The sequence below is a fragment of the Columba livia genome, chromosome 13, assembly GCF_036013475.1.
Source record: "Columba livia isolate bColLiv1 breed racing homer chromosome 13, bColLiv1.pat.W.v2, whole genome shotgun sequence".
NCBI lineage: Eukaryota > Metazoa > Chordata > Aves > Columbiformes > Columbidae > Columba > Columba livia.
In genome coordinates this window covers 5,344,435-5,361,508 of record NC_088614.1, presented here as the reverse complement: position 1 = coordinate 5,361,508, position 17,074 = coordinate 5,344,435, and the positions used below count along the sequence as shown (strand labels likewise).

The 17,074-nt window shown below is 47.0% G+C and overlaps 1 long non-coding RNA gene across 1 annotated transcript in view; it reads left to right on the top strand.

Moving 5' to 3' along the window:
- Positions 1-17,074, top strand: part of LOC110360456 (uncharacterized) — a 417,274-nt gene that overhangs the window by 388,144 nt on the left and 12,056 nt on the right. Inside the window, exon 8 of the long non-coding RNA XR_010465803.1 lies at positions 15,118-15,436. This is a non-coding gene — a long non-coding RNA (uncharacterized LOC110360456). The remainder of the gene's footprint in view (positions 1-15,117; positions 15,437-17,074) is intronic.

The window sequence follows — 17,074 nt, the reverse complement described above, 5'->3', positions numbered from 1 at the left end:
AAAAGTTTAATATATTTGAGAAAATAGTTCTCAGATACCGGCATTTCCAACTCAGGCCTTTTGTCAGCAGCGGTGCCCGTATGTATTTCACCCGTTTTCCTCCCCAAGGTCACGGTGCTGCTGCTCCCCACACCCCGCTCCCCTCTGTCCTGACCCAGATTGCCAGGCCAAAGGGAACCACCTTCCTGAACAGGTGCTTGGGATGCTGATGTCTCGTGATAATCTCTGCAGACAGGAGCAGAACTGCAAGGGCTTCTGTCATGCAATACAGCACAGTATTCCCGAAGTAAAATTAAAACGATACAAATCAAAAATACAATTCCATAGCAGCCATGAAATCTGGAATTTCCTGTTGAAAAACGGCAAGACAGGATGAGGCAACGTACAATATGGAGCGAACTGTCACCACTCAGGTGGGACATCTCGGGGCTGGAATAAATCGTTCTCTGAAAATATCATCTTGGCACTTAGTAGCAATCAAAAGATCAAACAATGTAAAGAATTTTTGGGAAAGAAGTAGAGAAAAAAACATAAATATCACAGTGCCACTGTATACATCTCTTATATGTCCACTTCTTAAATGATATGTGCAATTCTGGTCCTACCTCAAAAAATGTATGAGAGAATGGGAAAAGGTCAGAAAAGTGCAAGAAAGGTGATGGAAGGAGGAACGGCGTCTGGACAGGGCAGGACTGTGAAGCAGGATCGGAACCACCAGTCTGGAAGAGACAAGTGGTGTGCAATGTGGGGACTGTGGTAAAATTGTAACTTAATGGACAAGTCAATAGGAGATGTTGTCCCCTGTCTGTCCCTGTACAAGAACGAGAGGACAGCAAATGCAAACTGCAGCCAGGCAGTTAAAAACAAGCAGACCAAGAAATGAAGCTGTTTCCTCTCACAAGACAAAGCGATGCTGCACAGCTCTTCTGCAGCAAGGCCATGTGCTGCAGCACGGGGGTTCAAAAAGCAGCTAAACAGCTTTATGGGAGAAAAATCTATTGAGGACTACAAAAAAGTGGAACATGACTTGTAGTTCAGAAAGTCCTTTAATTGCAAGTTGTTGGTGGGTTCTGGGGAAGCATCACTGTCTGTTCGCTTGTTTCATACTCTTGCCCACAGGGCTCTGTTACTGGTCACTGCTGATGACAGGATATTGGCTAGATGGACCATTAATTTAATTTATCTTCTTAGAATCTCTTAACTAGTGTAGAAATGTGATACATCTAGTTCAGTTGCAATACTTTCCCAGTAAGGGAGGTCTTAGAAATCCATAATGAATATACCATCATTACATCTTTATAGTAGCAGCTGTGGTATCTGCAGTCACGGGTGTTCTCATCACAAGACCGGAGAAATGTACCGACTTGCTTACAGTCACGTCTTGAATTAGGTGCATACTGTGGCCTGGGATAGACCCAAAACTATACATGTGTCACAATTCTGATGTTACTGTTATCCCAAATTCTGGTAATGTCTTTCCCCTGATGGTTTGGTAATGTCCTTTGTTTTTTAAAGTAATTTCAAGCAGTGCAGAAGGCACTGTGTGTAATCTGTGGTTCCCCGGTGCTTGGTCTGACTTGCAGGATGCTTGTGCCAGTGCGCCGGGTCCAGCCGTCGGGCGGTGGGGAGGTCAGTGCCATTGTGGGAGCTCCGGGGTTGGTCACCAGGAGGTTTGGATCAGGCTGGGAAGGGCGACCAGAGCTGGCCACCAACCCGCCGGCTCCTGGCTGGCAAACGGGGCTGAGCTGGGGAGATCCGTCCAGTGGGGAAACCCTGGGGTCAGTCGATGAACCGCCTTTCCGAGCAGCAATCACACCCTCCTCAGCTCTTGTCAGCCACTTCCGTCACCTCCCGGTAACACCGATACCCCGTCCCCAGTGTGCAGCCGTCGGCAAGAGGTGGCCGTTGTCCCTGTGCTCCAGCAATTTGAGAACAATGTTGGCTGATACTCTATAGCAGGTGGGCAGCTGACCCCGGCACTGGGCGCAGCCCCATGGGCAGTGGGTGCCGGGCCGGCAGCAGCTGTGCCGGTGCCTGGTGGTGGACACGCTGGTGTGCAGCTGAGAGCTGGCTCCCGGTCGGGACGCGGAGGCACAGAGGGGGTGTGCTCACTGCAGCCGTTGTACCGTACAGAGCACCCCTAGAGAAAGCCGCATAGGCATCGGGGTTTGGAGAGCAGCATGTGATGGGTGGTTACACCACCCGCTAGGATCAGGCTCAGAACAGGCCAGGAGGTGCTGGTATAGGCGGGATGGACACATGCCCACCATCTTCTCACTGGGACGAGGTGCGGGTGACGGGTCTGCGCTGGCAAGCCAGGGTGCAGACCCCACAGGGGGACACCCCTGGGGACAACCCCCCAGGAGTCCAACATGTAAATCAGCCAGAAAACGTAACCGCATTCCATCCAAACCAGGTTGTCTGACTTGAACTTCCCGTCACTTATCTAAGCTTTTCCCTGTTGAGGACTCAAAGGCCTCCCCATCAATAAACACATTAGCTCACTAAACATGCGGATGCCTTTTCTTCTCTGGATTAACCCTTTGGGAGCTGGGGCTTCCTTTGGATTTGTTAGGATATTGATCACAGATCATGTTTGCCTTTCAAACTCTCTTTCTGCTTTAGACGTGACAGTTTCAGCGCTGCAGTCAAGCAGCAAATTTAGTGCAGCCCATGGAGATGGGAGCGCAGGGACCAGCGGGTCGTGCTGCTCCTGGGGCCGCAGATCCCTCTCCTGGAACCCCCAAACGAAACGTTCACCGTCATCAGGAGTAACTTGTTCTCATAAGGCTAATTAAGCAAATATTGAAATGTTAAACATTGTCAGGTATATGTATATTTTCAGTATTAGCAAAAATTGTATTAAAGTAAAATATGCTTTAGCCTAATTTAGCTCTTCTATTGAAAATCAGACCGCTTTTCAGTAAGTGTCTGTAAATGTGCACGAAAATTTAAAAGGACACCAGCTGAGACAGCCCCACTGTTTCTGGTTGAGAACAGATTAAAGAAGCTCTTAAGAGAATGACTTAGAAGAAACTTTGCAAAATGGAAAGGTCATCTTTTATGACCCTGCTGACCCAAATGGATGCAAAAAATATTAGAATTAGTGACATATCCTGAAAGCAGATGTCCTGGCTTTTCCATACATGTGTAAGCTCATTCTCTCATTTCCCAGAACCTGCCCGAGGACCTGGAGTACAGTGTACGCTGGGTTTGGTTACGGCTGTTTGCCATTGCTCCTCTCCTGTGCGTCTTGCCACTGTTTTATACTCTCTCTCAAAAACACAAACGCAGCTGCCTGGCTCAGCATTAGGCAAAGCCGGCACAGTGTTCCCTTGGCATCTGCACCACGTTCCCAGATTTTTGAGTTCCCGGTAAATCTCCTTGTGGGTAACTTTGCTGTTCCTCTGCAGTTATTGCCTTCTCTTGCCACTCTAACAAATCACATTGAGTCTATATGCTGGGGGGTCTGTTAGACTTCTTAGGATCTTCTTCTGTTTTCCATCTAGTTGAGCATTTCTTAGTTTTTCCTCTTTTTATGCTTCTTTTGAAGAAGGATTTTTAAAAAGTTCTGCCGCGGACTGGATGCAAGCTGTATCTTTCCCAGTCTGCTCTTCAAAGATAATCCTCCTACCATACAACATCTAAGTTCATCCTCTTCCTAGGCATTAATAACAAAAAACCCAAGAAGGTGGAATAAAACCTCATCCCAGCCTTAACTCCAGGCTTGGTTGTCCCTGTGGTTCCGCAATGCAGAGGTGGAGCCCCTCTTTGCTCCAGTGATCACTCCCTTTCCAGCTGTGTTCTCTTGGGTTTAACAGCAGCAGCAGCATCTTGCTTTGCACATCAGCTGGACTTGTCTGACCGTTCATGAGCAGGGGGAACATCAGCCAACAGGCTGGAATGATTTAGGCAAAGAATGCTAAGATAAGATAAATGCATTGTAGAAAAATCATGACGTGACCCTGTAGGACACAACTTGGAGCTCATGTGGCAGGACAGGCAATCATTACAAACCGTTCATTTAAGCGAAACGTCTAAATTTTGTGGATTTGATAGGCTGCGTCCCCCCATATTGTCATGTTGTCCAGAGATTGCTTTGCTTCTTTCTGGATATGGTTTGGTTCTAAGTGTTATTCCTATGGTTTTTGTTAGTCTCTGTGTTAACATTTTGACTTATTTTCATTTAGGCAGCCGAGATTTCTCATTGTCTTCAGAATTCATGTATTGGGTTTGCATCATTTTCTGCTTTGTGCACTGGGGAAATTATGAATTAAACACAAAGCCACACTGAAACTTTCTTTAACATGCTCAGTAGACTTGTGAAACATAATGTTATTTACCGTCTGATTCACCTGACAACGTTCTCCAGAATTCCTTAATGCAATGCCACCATCACCATGACTGTGGCTTGGAACTGTGCTGTAAGCCTGGAGGGAAAAGTTCTCTCCATTTTACCAGTCATATCAGAGAAAGAGGTAACAAGAGTTGCAATTTAAAGAAGTTCTCATAAGGCTGGGAGTAATTATACTCTCGGCGCTGTCTCTGGTCTGCCGCATCGCTTCCCTGCTCCAGCGTGGTGGTGACAGTTCCCTGCTCATTTCAGAGCCGTGTTGAGAGGGTCAGTTGACGCTTTTCCATCCTCTGCACTACGTGTATTCCCTGGTGGCCCTGGTGAGCTGCCCCGTGCACGGCTGCGGTGAGCCGGGGGCACCGTCCCGCCGGGGCCCGATCCTGCGCCCCCCTGGAGAGCGGGGGCTGGTTCCTGCAGAGCCTTTGTTTGAGAGGATTTCCTCTCTCATGCAGGGACAGCAGTGGCCGTGCCAATAAGGGTGGGAGCGATTACGAGAGATTGACTGGTGGAATATAATCCCTGTGTGATGCTGATCGGATCTGGTGAAGATTGCGTTTCAAAGGTAGCAGCTCATCCTGCTCCAGGAGTGGTGTTCCACCCATAAATAGGGCTTTAATGAGATCCGACAGGCCTGATTTCTCTAGCGATACAGTAAAAGAACATGACCAATTCTGATGGTTTGGGGTCCTGACCTTTAACAAGGACTTGCGACGTAGGGCAAACTGCCCAAGAGAGCTGGAGGGGCAGGAGGCCAGGGGGACGAGGTCAGCAGATAATGAAGTGGTCAGCATTGGATTTCTGTCACTCACAGTGGTTAAGTACAACAGTGAGGGACTTCAGTGAAAGAAACGGTGAAAGAGCACAGAGAGAAAATAACAGAGACTGGGGAACCTGGGGAGGATTTGAGTTACCTTTCGCTGTGAACTCGACCAGTCCCAGTGACTTTGGTAATGAGAAGGGTGAGCGCAGGAATCATGCAAAGAGAGCGAGAGAACAAGGAGGGAGCGAGAGAGATTAAAGTGAACAGAGAGGGAAATCCGATGGGACTCGTCGTTTGAGCGAGTGCTGCAGTCAGGGGCTGAGACCCAGAGACGGGCGAGTGGCAGCCGCAGCGGAGCAGAGGCCCGGCCGGCGGCCGGTGCACACAGACCCGATTGGTGACCGGGACTGCGGCAGCACCCGCGGCAGCACCTGTGCCCGCGGCAGCACCTGTGCCCGTAGCCGCCCCTTCCCCAGCGTGGCCCGGCAGGACCTGCCACCCCCCACGTCCTCAGCCCTGGCTCCAGCCAGTCCCTCTGCCCGGAGCGGTGCGGCCGCGGGACGCGGCTCCTCTCAGCGCCTTTGTGCCGGTAGATCCATGTTTAAGTGGGATTGTTAATGAAGAAAACAACCCATGTGATGAAAAAGTGCCTGCCAGGAATTCAAAGAGAAAATGGTGAAATATAGAGGAAAATAACCACCCATTACTAAGGAGGCCCTGGCAGGTGATAGTGTCCATATATAAGATAGGTTTGCTTTTCAAGTATCCTCTCTTAGACCTGGTTTTAATAGAAATATTTTGTGACAATCTTGCTAATAGGTCTATCTAGACTGCAAGTGATAGAAATCAAACACATTTGACCCAAACACTGGAGAATTATGTTACTGAACAGCAACCCCAAAATAAAGCTGATGAGAAAGAAAAGTGAAAATGGAAAGTCTGGAGGTGTTATTCATGTCCAGACATGAATAGGATGCTAGATAGGATGTTAAAAACAACTAAAATGGTAAGTGATGAGTAAGAAAACATATTTTAAAAACCCTTTAAACTCAGTAGCCCAAGCCAATTTTATTTACATGAAGAAAAAATATAATATATTGTTTTAGCATTCCTGATCCCTTTGGACACGTTCAAACTGCAAAGCCTTCAAAGAATGCAACCATAAAATCAGGTGTGTACAGTAGTTTCTTACATAGAGTAAAATAACCTTTCGTCTCAGCTATACAAGTATAAGAATGGTTGCAGAGAGCAACCTGCATCTATATCGGCTTCAGTCAATGAAAGGTTTGCTCTATAGTTGTTTTTCTCTTTATTTGGTTGTCTTATCATTGCTTTTTTTCTTTTGTAAATGTGAACTTTGAAGCCAGACAACCTGTTAGAGAGGTGAATTGCTTGATTACACTGCATTGTTTTAATTTATCTTTGGACAAATTCTCGTAATCTTTCATGAGAAAATCTCCCATTAGAAGCATTCATTTAATTTAAGAACAGTTGGGAGAGGAAGGGCTGAGATGACAGATGGAGACTGTGGGTGTCTTAGAAGAGAGAGCTGAGCTTTTTGTGTTTATCTTTTTGTGGCACATAGTTGCTGTTCTCTGCTGCTTCCATTTTTTTAATCTGTGCTTTTTTGTGCAGTATTTCTTAGAAATCTCTCCTCTTTTGTACTGTAAGTCTAATAGATTTCATTAGTTTTTCCTGTACTGTGTCAGCTTTAAAACATAACAATATAACACAGGATAGGGATGCAGCCTGGTAAGAAAGCAGAATAAAACAGGCTGAGCCGTAACATGTGGGTTTCAATCCAGTTTTGAGTTGCATAGCGTTTAGCAGAAAAACATCCTGACGTGTAGAACCGATTTCTTCACCAGCTCATCTCTCTGAGGGTCAGCAAGGGACAAGTGTGTCTCTGCACGCGCCGAGCAGTTTGCCAGCACCACTGACACCTTCGCCGTGTCATTGAACGTTCACTGTCAGAAAGTGGCCTAAATCTCTCAGTTAGCTTTTATTTAAATTAGTATAAAAGTAAGTATGAGGTTCCAAAGCATTGTCTTTAAAAAGCGTAAATATATAAATTGTAGGGTTTCTGAATATCAATGTGCACTGTTGATGTTTGTGGCCCAGGTGGTTCAGCCTGCAAAGCTGCATGAAAATCAAATACCTTTAACAGTGTAAGTCAGCAATAGAAATGATTACAACAGCTTTGTTTTATAAATACCTAAAATATCAACACCTGCAAATACAAATACTTTCATATGAAGAGTCCAGATGCTGACAATATTTTGATAATCTGGCCCCTGGTTTATAACTTACACCTCTTTTAACGTTCTTTAACTTATAATGGCAAATAATTTGTAAGTTGTGATGGCTGAGCATTAGGACTGCCAGGCCCCTTCATGGAACCAATTAAAACTTAAAAGTAAAATTAAATTCTGTTAAAGTAAGATGGAAAACAGTGAAGTGCTTGTTCTATATAAAACATGCTTTGCTCTGCGATATAAGAGGGAAGCAATAAATATAGGGCAAAAAATGTGAAACGTTAGTCTGACTTGTTCTTGCTGTGTTACACATGAATTTATTTGCATCGATATGTGTTATCCCTAAATTTGCATTGCACAGAACAAACTAGTTGATATGAGAAGGAAAGTACATTCATTAGATTTTTTTTGTTACTTTTCCATGGAGTTTTTAACTTAATATGGCTAAGCCAGAATTCCCATTTTTAACTTACCCTTCACGTTTTCTGAATTATTTGATCATTCTCTGTTCAAACAATAAAACCTCTTTTCCAGGGCTCCATCATCTCTTGCTCTGATCACCACAGCCACTTCTTTTTGTCATCCCACACATTTCAGTCCATATAAAATGTGCTGCTGTGTCTTTCTTGGTATTTGATTTGTCCATTTTATCCCCTCAGATCCCTTGTTCTTTCCCCATCCCTCCTCCCTAACGAGTCAAGCTCCAAGTTCACCCCCTCCCATCCTTCCCCGTCTGGTTAAAGTCCATGTTCCCCGAGCCTCTCCATCAGCTTCATCAGAGACTGAATCCCTACACTTCTCTTATTCTTTTAATCTCATAAAAACATCTCCGTACCTTCTTCCATCTGTATGACCTATATCACTTCCCACAAACTGAACTGCAAACCTTCTTGTTTCTCCCCTTTGAGGTCTGCGCTGGACCTACAGGACTGGGTGCTGCTGTCTGCACGGCGCAGTTTGCCCACCGTGTTCTGTCCCTGCAGCGCCGGGCTCGGTCAGGACTGCGTGGAGAGCTCGGTTTGGCCACCACCGGTGCTGGAGGGGCAGGAACAGAGACGTTTGCTCAGTGAGAAGGGCAGTGTCCCACTTTACTCCAGGGTGGCCGGTAGTGCCACGCGGCTGCACGGAGACGTGTCACCCCGGTCACCCCCGGAGCCGCGACCCGCTGCCCCCGGGTCAGTCCTGCGGGTCTGCAGGATGTGCTGACCGAGCCCAGGCCTCTGCCTTCCTCAGCCATCGCTGGCTCCCGCACAAACTCCTCTCCACAAGATTTTCTAGTATCAGCTGCCCCAGCCCTGGAAACCATTATCCTGTGACCCATTGTCTCCATGAACAGATGGGTAGACGGGGACATTCCTACATCTGTCTTTTCCCACTGTCCTGATTTATTACTCTGTAAAATAATAAAACGTTTAAAAAGGTTGAACCTAAACTGAAGCTGTGACTATGACACTATTAATCAAACTGTTGGAGAATTACTTTAGATTAGGTGCCTTATGCACTGATCCAGTCCACTAAAAGTTGGCCTGAAACATGGTTTAAATGCTGAGTGTTGGGCCTGGGCAAAGCAATTCTTGGTAGCTTTGTGTTCTCCTGCAGTATATGGCTGTGCAATGTAACAGACTCCAAAGCAGCACTAACTGAGCACTTTGGAGAGGAAGACAACCAAAAGCTGTGCTGATGTGTGAGGAGCAAGCAGGGAGCTGTAGGAGAGCTCGTCAGTCCCCTCCTGACATGGGGTCATGCTGCCGTCTTTCTGAGCACCTTTCATAGAGTAAGATTTCAATTACGGAACCGCTATGTATGTATTTGGAATTCTGAAATCCTTCCCGATGCAGAGACACCTCTGGATGGGAAAACAGGAGCATGAACATGATGGCATCAGCCAGCCATTTCAGGCAGAAATAGCTCTGCCACCTGAACAAGCCCACACAGCATCTCGTCAACTTTTTGCAGCTATTTTGGGTGAGCCATGACTCTTAAAACTTTCTGTGCATTCAAGACTTGAAGCAGGCTCTGTAGGAGTTGCTGGTCCCACACTGGCATGAGAAATGTCTCCAGCCAGTGGAGCCTGGGGCTGAGAGACCTATGCTGCTCTCCACACCAAGCAAGTAATGCCCACGCCGGCCCTCAGAGCGATCTCAAGGAAAAGGGCTGAAATCAAATCATTGCTTTCTCTCTGTGAAGCAGGTATTTAAGTACCAGCTGTGTTTGCTCCATGAACCTTTCCCTCCTGTTCCCATTTCCCATCGTGCAGAGCTGGTGGTGCTGGTGGCGGGACAGGGTGCGGGACTGCTGTGCCGCTTGTCAGGCTCTCCTGCCCCGCAGCATCACGAGCGTCTCTTATCTCAGCTGTTGATGCCATGCTCGCTTGATGTCTCTGTTCTGGAGCAGAGATGCTCCAGCTGCTATCTGGGAAGGCTCTGGCCCCAAAAATATTTAGTTAGCAGCCATTCAGTTAAGTGGAATTGACTTTTTATCGGCTTTCCTCTGTACGTCTGCCACCAGCAAAGGCCGTTTCCTCCGTCCCTCTTCTCCAGCTGTCAGTCTGCCCCACATTCCTATCGGCAGCCGCTAGCTCTGATCAATACTAACCACTGTGTAACAGCTCACGCATGGCTGCCTCAGTTTGCATCGATCAGACCCTCTTCCAACAGGTAGCCGGCTATTCGAGGCAACGACTGGAGATAAACACCTACTTTGACTTCAGGCTAATTCATTACGGAGGGTTTAGGGAGAGCTGGTGCTCTGCTTCGCATACTCGTGGCAATCGCAGACTCACAGCAACTTCTCTCCTGCCTGAGATTATACAAGATCGTGTTATTTTCTCCATCCCTTCTGAAATCCATCGAAAAACAATAGTACTCAAATACTTTCAAAGGACCTAGACTGAAAATTACACCTCAGACTATTCTAGCTGGGAGAACTGGGTGGTTTGGGAATTTAAGAACACGAGTGGTGATTAGAAACAGGGATGGGATGACCAGCTGGTCAGTAGGCATCTCGTGACTGTCCTGTCACAGGCTCTCACGGGCAGATCGTCCTGTCACGGTTTGGTGTCCAAGGGCCGTGTCCCCACATGCTCCGGCGGGACCTGCAGGACGAGGCTCAGGCACCACGGGCTGTAGGCTGGAAACCGTGTCCGTCCCAGGAAACGCTCAGCATCCTGGAACGTGGGGTTGTTTTGCTGAAGCACAAAGCACGCAGGCTCCAGGGGAGCACTTGGGCCATGTGTGCTGATCAGATGCCACAGCGTAACATGGAGATCAAGTGCTGCGAACATCAACAGGAGGAATCTCTACAAAACTGACTGGCAAACAGCAGTTTGCTGGCAATCTTACTTCTCCTACACTTACCGCTGTCGCCAAAGCTGCCAGCATTTAGGAAAGCAGCAGAGTTTTGAAGGAAACCTAATAGGTGTGTCACCCAGCGCCGCCTGGCAGCGCTGCCCCAGCAGAGGCTCTGCCCGAGGGGACGATGTGGCTCCTCGAGCCCGCGGGTCAGACACCTCCAGCCCGGAGAACAAACACCTTTCCCGGGGGCTTGTCCTGGGCCGGTTACGGAGGCAGAGGCGCTGCAGGGCTGCTACGGCAGCTACAAACTTCCCAGTGAAATGAGTGTTTATTATTATAGGTTTGATGCCGTTCCCAAAACGACCTAATCAACAAGTAATAAGGCCTCAAGAGAGCAATTAGAAACCTGAACTTTAACTCCCTTCTAACCACAGTGTAGAAGGCAAATTTTGCTTTGGATTGGGTTGTGCAGCCTAGTGTGTTACTGAGCAGCAAATACCGAGAATCTGAAATACAAAATAACTACAGACGAGTATTTGAATTTGAACAATGAGTTACAAGATTAGTTTCTGTGGCAAGGTGAATGTGTGCCTGGCCAAAGGCATTCATGATTTGAGGGGATTCATACCCAAATATACAGCTGCTATCATATCTGTATTTTTCAGTGCTTCTTCCTAGCTGTGGACAATCACCGAGGACGTTCAGTGCTGCACACTTGCAACATCTGCCCCTTTAAAAAAAAAGTTGTAAAATCGCAATATTATCTGCCTAAATGCAGAAGCTTGAGATGTGTGGTTTGCCTGAAACTTGTTTTGAATGCTTTGGATAGGACATTTCAGACAGGAACTGCACATTGAGTAATTCTCGCCATAAAACGTCACGTGGCCAGTGGAAAGCACAGTTGCACAAGGACGGTCGGCGCAGCCTGGCTGTGCGGGGCTGCCCTGGAGGGCTGGTCCGCTGCCCGGGGCCTGGGGAGCTCTTGGCTTGGCAGTTCTTGCTGCAGAGCCCTGGTAATGGCAACACGCACCCACAGCTTGCTGAGTTTTGTGTTGTGTGAAACTTCTTAGGCGTGTTTTTAAAACGTTACAGAGTCAAGGTGTTTGTTTGTTTGCTTCAAATACCATAATTGAAGGCCATTTCCCCTGGCAGAATGCATGTCTGTGTGTAGAAAAGAGAGCTGTGATTTTTGCGCATTTCCTTTTCAACAGAAACTATAGAGACAAAGCAAACATGAAGCAAACATTTCTCATGTGCCTATAAGATTTGTTGTCCATTTTGAATTTCTTAATTCTTCAGCAGCCTTAGTCGGTTTCCAGCTCACAGCAGACTGACTGCCGTGGAGTGGTAGCCGGTGCCTTGTGAGATGAGCATGAAGTGCATGTGTTTTTTTACATTATTGGCTATTGAAGTCCTCTGTTTCCAGCGAGCATGGGCCGAGGATACCCAGACCTGCTGCGGTGAGCGTCCTCAGCAAGCCTATGATCACATCCCCTGGCGTGTCCACCAGAACCGTCCCTGCTCGGGACAGGCTCAGTCCAGCAGGAGGAAGGGTGCTGGCTGGCCGGGTGGTGCCATGTCTGCTGCTCTGCCAGCAAGGACGATGGACATCTTCCAACGCTGCCTCTTCTGACCGGCTCTCAGCTAGCATCTTTCTTGTCGTGCAGTTGTCAGTACAGAAGTACAAATAATACTGAGTAAACAGTGAGAATCAGGAGAAGTGTTGCTGTAAGGGTGAAGCAGAAGTCCTGCTCAGTTATTCCTGGGAGAGAGAGCAGGCATTTCCCTTCACTGAGGTGAGAGTCCTGCGAACAGGAATGATCAATAGCAAGTGGGAATGAGATAAATCTCCGGGAGCACACCATGGAGCAGCATCCAGGGACACACTTCAGTACATTCTAGTTATTTCTGAGGGTTCCTAAAGCCACCAGGCGCTGGCAGCATGTGTGTGGCCACCGCAGCACTTGGCCACGACCGGTTACCTGTAGGTAGCCCAGGCTTCTGCAGCCAGCAGCTCCAGAGCTGTGGGGTGAGGCCCTGCTCTCTGTTGGAGGTGGGAGCACCCAGCCCAGCCCAGCCCTGCACACTTCCCATCAGACGGGCAGCCGGGACCACTGGTGGTCCTGTACCCAGCCTGAGATGCCACGGCACAGGAGGGCTCTGTGAGCAGAGCCAGGAGCCTGGAGACAAGGTGAACTTTTAGATATCCCAGCCTTAAACAAATTTAAGGTCTTGAAACACTTCATCGGATGTATAAAATGGAGCCAGCAGAGGGAGTGAAATACAGGGATGCTATAGTGTCCCTGGAAAAAGGAGCTGCTGGGGTTTTGCTCCAGGTGCAGCTGGTTCAATGACCTTCTCAAAGCCATAGGGTGGGTGCACCTGCTCCGTCTGGGGCCACAGGTGATGCGGGTCTGGATTAACAGAGCAGGTTCTCACTCGCAGGAGAGAGAGGTTGTCTGTTGTGTCATTGTCAATGGAAGAACTGAGAATGATCTTTCAGTCCGGAGTATCTGAAAACATTTGCTGTGTAGGGTGCAGATAATGAGTCCATAATAAGTTTATCTCAGCAATTCCTACTCATTGACCGCACCAGCAAGAGCTGGAATTGATGGAGCTTTCTGAAAGGCATTTAACACCAGAGCATCAACAGGCCAGCTTGTGGTGTGGGCGGCTGGTGACCTGTTAGCGCTGAGTCCCTGCACTGCAGAATTCAGTGTGGAGGGAGTCTGGGATGCAAAATATATGACTGGTCAGCAGTGTCCCGAAAGTCAAGGTAAGGGTCTCCTGGGTCTGTAGCATCGTTCCAGTAACCAGGTTTTGGAGTTGGACTCGTTGCTCTGCAGGGCTGTTGAGAAATTCCAACTTTTTTCAGGCTCCCCTTTCCAGTATCCCATGTTGTTTTCAACCAGAAACTATTCACGAAGTTGTACATACTATATGCTTTATTTTAAAAAGTCTTTAGATCTGTATGTTTACAAACCGATCTTGAAAGAAACATTTATTTTAGGAAAATACAGACATGTAACAAGTCAGTAGTCTGGATAATCATGTTGAATACTGTGGAATTAGCTTAAGATAAGTTTTTCTTCCTTGAGATGAGATTATATTTGTGGCTAGATCAAGAGATTCAGCATCAGTCTTGAACTTGTTAAAGATGGAAATCAGAATAACCAGTGAAATATTGAAAAGGTAAAATGAGAACAAAATGGCATTTGGCCAATGTTTATGAATTACAGAATATGATCATGAAATCATAAAAATAACCACCAAAAGGTAAATAAATTACCCAGCCTACTACTTATTTTCATGTACAGTTTGACACAAAAGCTGAAGCCATGAATGATTTATACCTGTTTTAACAATAATACTCATTTTCCTGAAAGATGGTCAGCACTCAGCTGCTGTGGGCACGGTGCCAGTTGTTGAAAGGTTAATGTCTCAGCAGCAATACATTAAATTATGAATTATACCAGTCCCAAAATGGAAGGTTATTAGCTCAGTATGTTTAATTAGCCTGGCTTGAACTTTGCCATCTGCTAGCACTGCCCATCACTAATGCGTGGCCATGTGGAATAGGAGGGTTGAAATCAGATGCCAGGAGCAGGAGACTGTCCATGTCCCACGGCCGCCTGGTCCTGGAGCCGCCCAGGCTCCGGTGTCCGAAACCCTTCGTAGGCCCCAGCGCTCTGGTGTTGTCCTCCTGGGAGCAGCCAGGCCAATCCCTGACCCCAAAACATGCCACACAACCTCACGGAGCATTGCAGGGAGCTGGGAGTGCGAGAAAAACACACCTCGTGTGCTCCCGAGTCCTCAGGACCAGTGCTGCTGCCACAGCGTCTGACTGACATTTGTTGGTACTTGTTGGAGTTGTGTCCTGGTGACACCACAGACCTTGCCACGAGAGCAGCAGCAGGACAGCTGAGGACCCAGTGCCTGCCTGTGCATGGAATGTGCCCGAGGGAGAGGAGCCCTGGGCAGGTCTGGTGCGGTGGCCCTGGCAGTGCCGTGGTGGCCCTGGCAGCGCTGCGGTCCCGGAGCAGCTGTGGTCCCGGAGCAGCCGCGGTCCCGCAGGCCAGCACAGCGCAGGAGCAGCGGCTCGTGCTGGATGTGTTTGCACAACACCTCCTGCCAATAACTGCACAAAGATACAATATTTAGCTTTTCAATAAATATTTAAATTTCACCTCTTTCCTTATTTTTTTTTTAAGGAACAAACAGTGAATTCTATTGGCTTTTTCAATTAGTTAAGATTACATGGTGTTTTTAAAATATGGCACACTAAGTATTACCATAAATAATTATTCACCATTATTTTAGTGTGCTTTGGGGAGAGCTGTGTGTTAAAACTCCAATCAGAAGTGTGCCCTGGAAAGCAGAACATACGAACATGGGGGAAGAACTGAAGTTGTAAGAAGCCAAACACCATCTTATTTTTAATTCTTCTTTTTCTAGGTAGGACAACCTTGCTAAGGAAGAAGGGAATTTGGACAGACTTAACATACAGCCTGTGCAGCTTCCACTGGCTGGACACGAAAATGAAGAGAGAGTTTATTAATTCCCATCCTGACGCAGCCCCCCAGGATTAAAAGACATTTTAACCTACAAGAGAGACTGGGTCGAACACGCATCCACCCCAAGCTGTCTACATCAAGAAGCCCATGTGATTCCTCTGACTATCAAGTCTCCATGTTTCTGTGTTGGATGTGAAGAGTAAAGAAAGATTCTGGCAGAAATTAGAAGGCATCCAAGTCAGTGTAAGAGACACTACCAGGTAGAGGCTCAATTCCTTTTTCCTAATTTTCTTACAATATTTATTTCTTCTCCTCCCCTTGAGTTTTTGCCGATTCCCTGTTCTTCACATTAGTAAAGCTTCTGTAGTTGTACTTCTGGAGCAGGTGGCATGGTTGGAATATTGGAGCAATGTGTGTTAGGGTAAAACCTGCAGACAGAAATAGAAAGTAAATGGAAGATGAATTGATCAGAGGAAAGGCAAAGGAGGGAGGGGATAAAATACAGGGAAGGAAAGACAAGAGTAATACCCTGTATACTACAGTAATTTATTTTTTTATATGGTGCCCAGGGTCTGCAGTATCTGTTTTACAGAACAAATAGGAAAAAAGAGTTCTTGGCCCCAGACAGCCAACATATTAATTTATAATGTGACAGCCTGACGAAACAAGGAGTCAGGTCGGTGCGATGAGGAATAATTTAGTGCTCGTGGAGCATGAGTTACTTTACTTTGGTATCCACACATGTGTATGCCATCAAATGGAAGTCGCTTGGTTTTGTAATAACTTACCGTAGCAGAAAAACGTCTCTTTCGGGAAAGTCCTGAGCCGGGGGGGTGTGTGAGGGCAGGGGCAAGTGTGTTATCTGGAGGAGCAAAGCAGCTGCCACCTCCACAGCCCGTGAAGGGGGCAGAACGCGAACCCAGCCCGGCAGACCCCGCTGGGCTGTGGGGACGTGGCGGAGAGGAGAGAGGAAAGAAAAGGGTCAGGAGGGAAAACGGGAATGTTTGCTCTGAGCCATGTAAAGCTGGAGTTTCTAACAAACCATCCAGACGGGACAGCAGGACACGACCTGAAACGCGTGAACAGGAGAGGGTTCCAGGGCAGCGCAAACCTGCCGCGACCAGGGGACCAATAGCAAAGTTGTTCTCTAACACAGTTATTGCCACTTCAATTGCAGTTTTATTCCAAAAGCAAATTCCAAAGTTTTATGTCCATAAAGGTTTAGACATAAACAAGAAAGAAGTCAGGAAAGCGGTATGTACTGTATAAACAGTTCCACTTTGTAATTAATGCTGGAGATCAGGGGAGCAGGAATAGCTGTGCATGTGTGGTCATTCAGATTTACTGTTGGTCTTATTAAAACCTAGTTCTGCAATAATTTTATGCCCAGGTAGGGGCAGAAAGAGAGCAGGATGCCCCCAAGCAAGCCATAAATAGTGTGGTGAAGACAAAGCGTTTATTACTTAGCTTCACAAAGGCTCTGTAAGTGCTCTCCCAGGGTACGTATACTCGTACCCCAGATGCCAATTCTGCAAATTAGCATTATTTCTCAAAATACTATGTAAACAGAAGTCATTTGAATACTTGATTTCATCAGACAGAGTCCCACATGGAAACGTCAATATCTTTCTTTCTCTTTTGTGGTGTGAGCAGAGGTTTTCGCTGCCTGTCTTTTTATTTCTCGTGGAGTATTGTTACTGATGAAAATACCTGGCAGGGTATTTATCTTTACAGAGCTCATTCTGTGGGATTTTGTCCCATGTCATTGTCCTGTGCTCTCCTGAGAGCGACTCTGGGGCACAAACTTTCCCATTTATCACTGAAGTGTGCTATTTTGAATCTTCTGTTTAATAGTCTAAATTACTATGCCAAAAGTTATTTCATGGCAGAGACACATG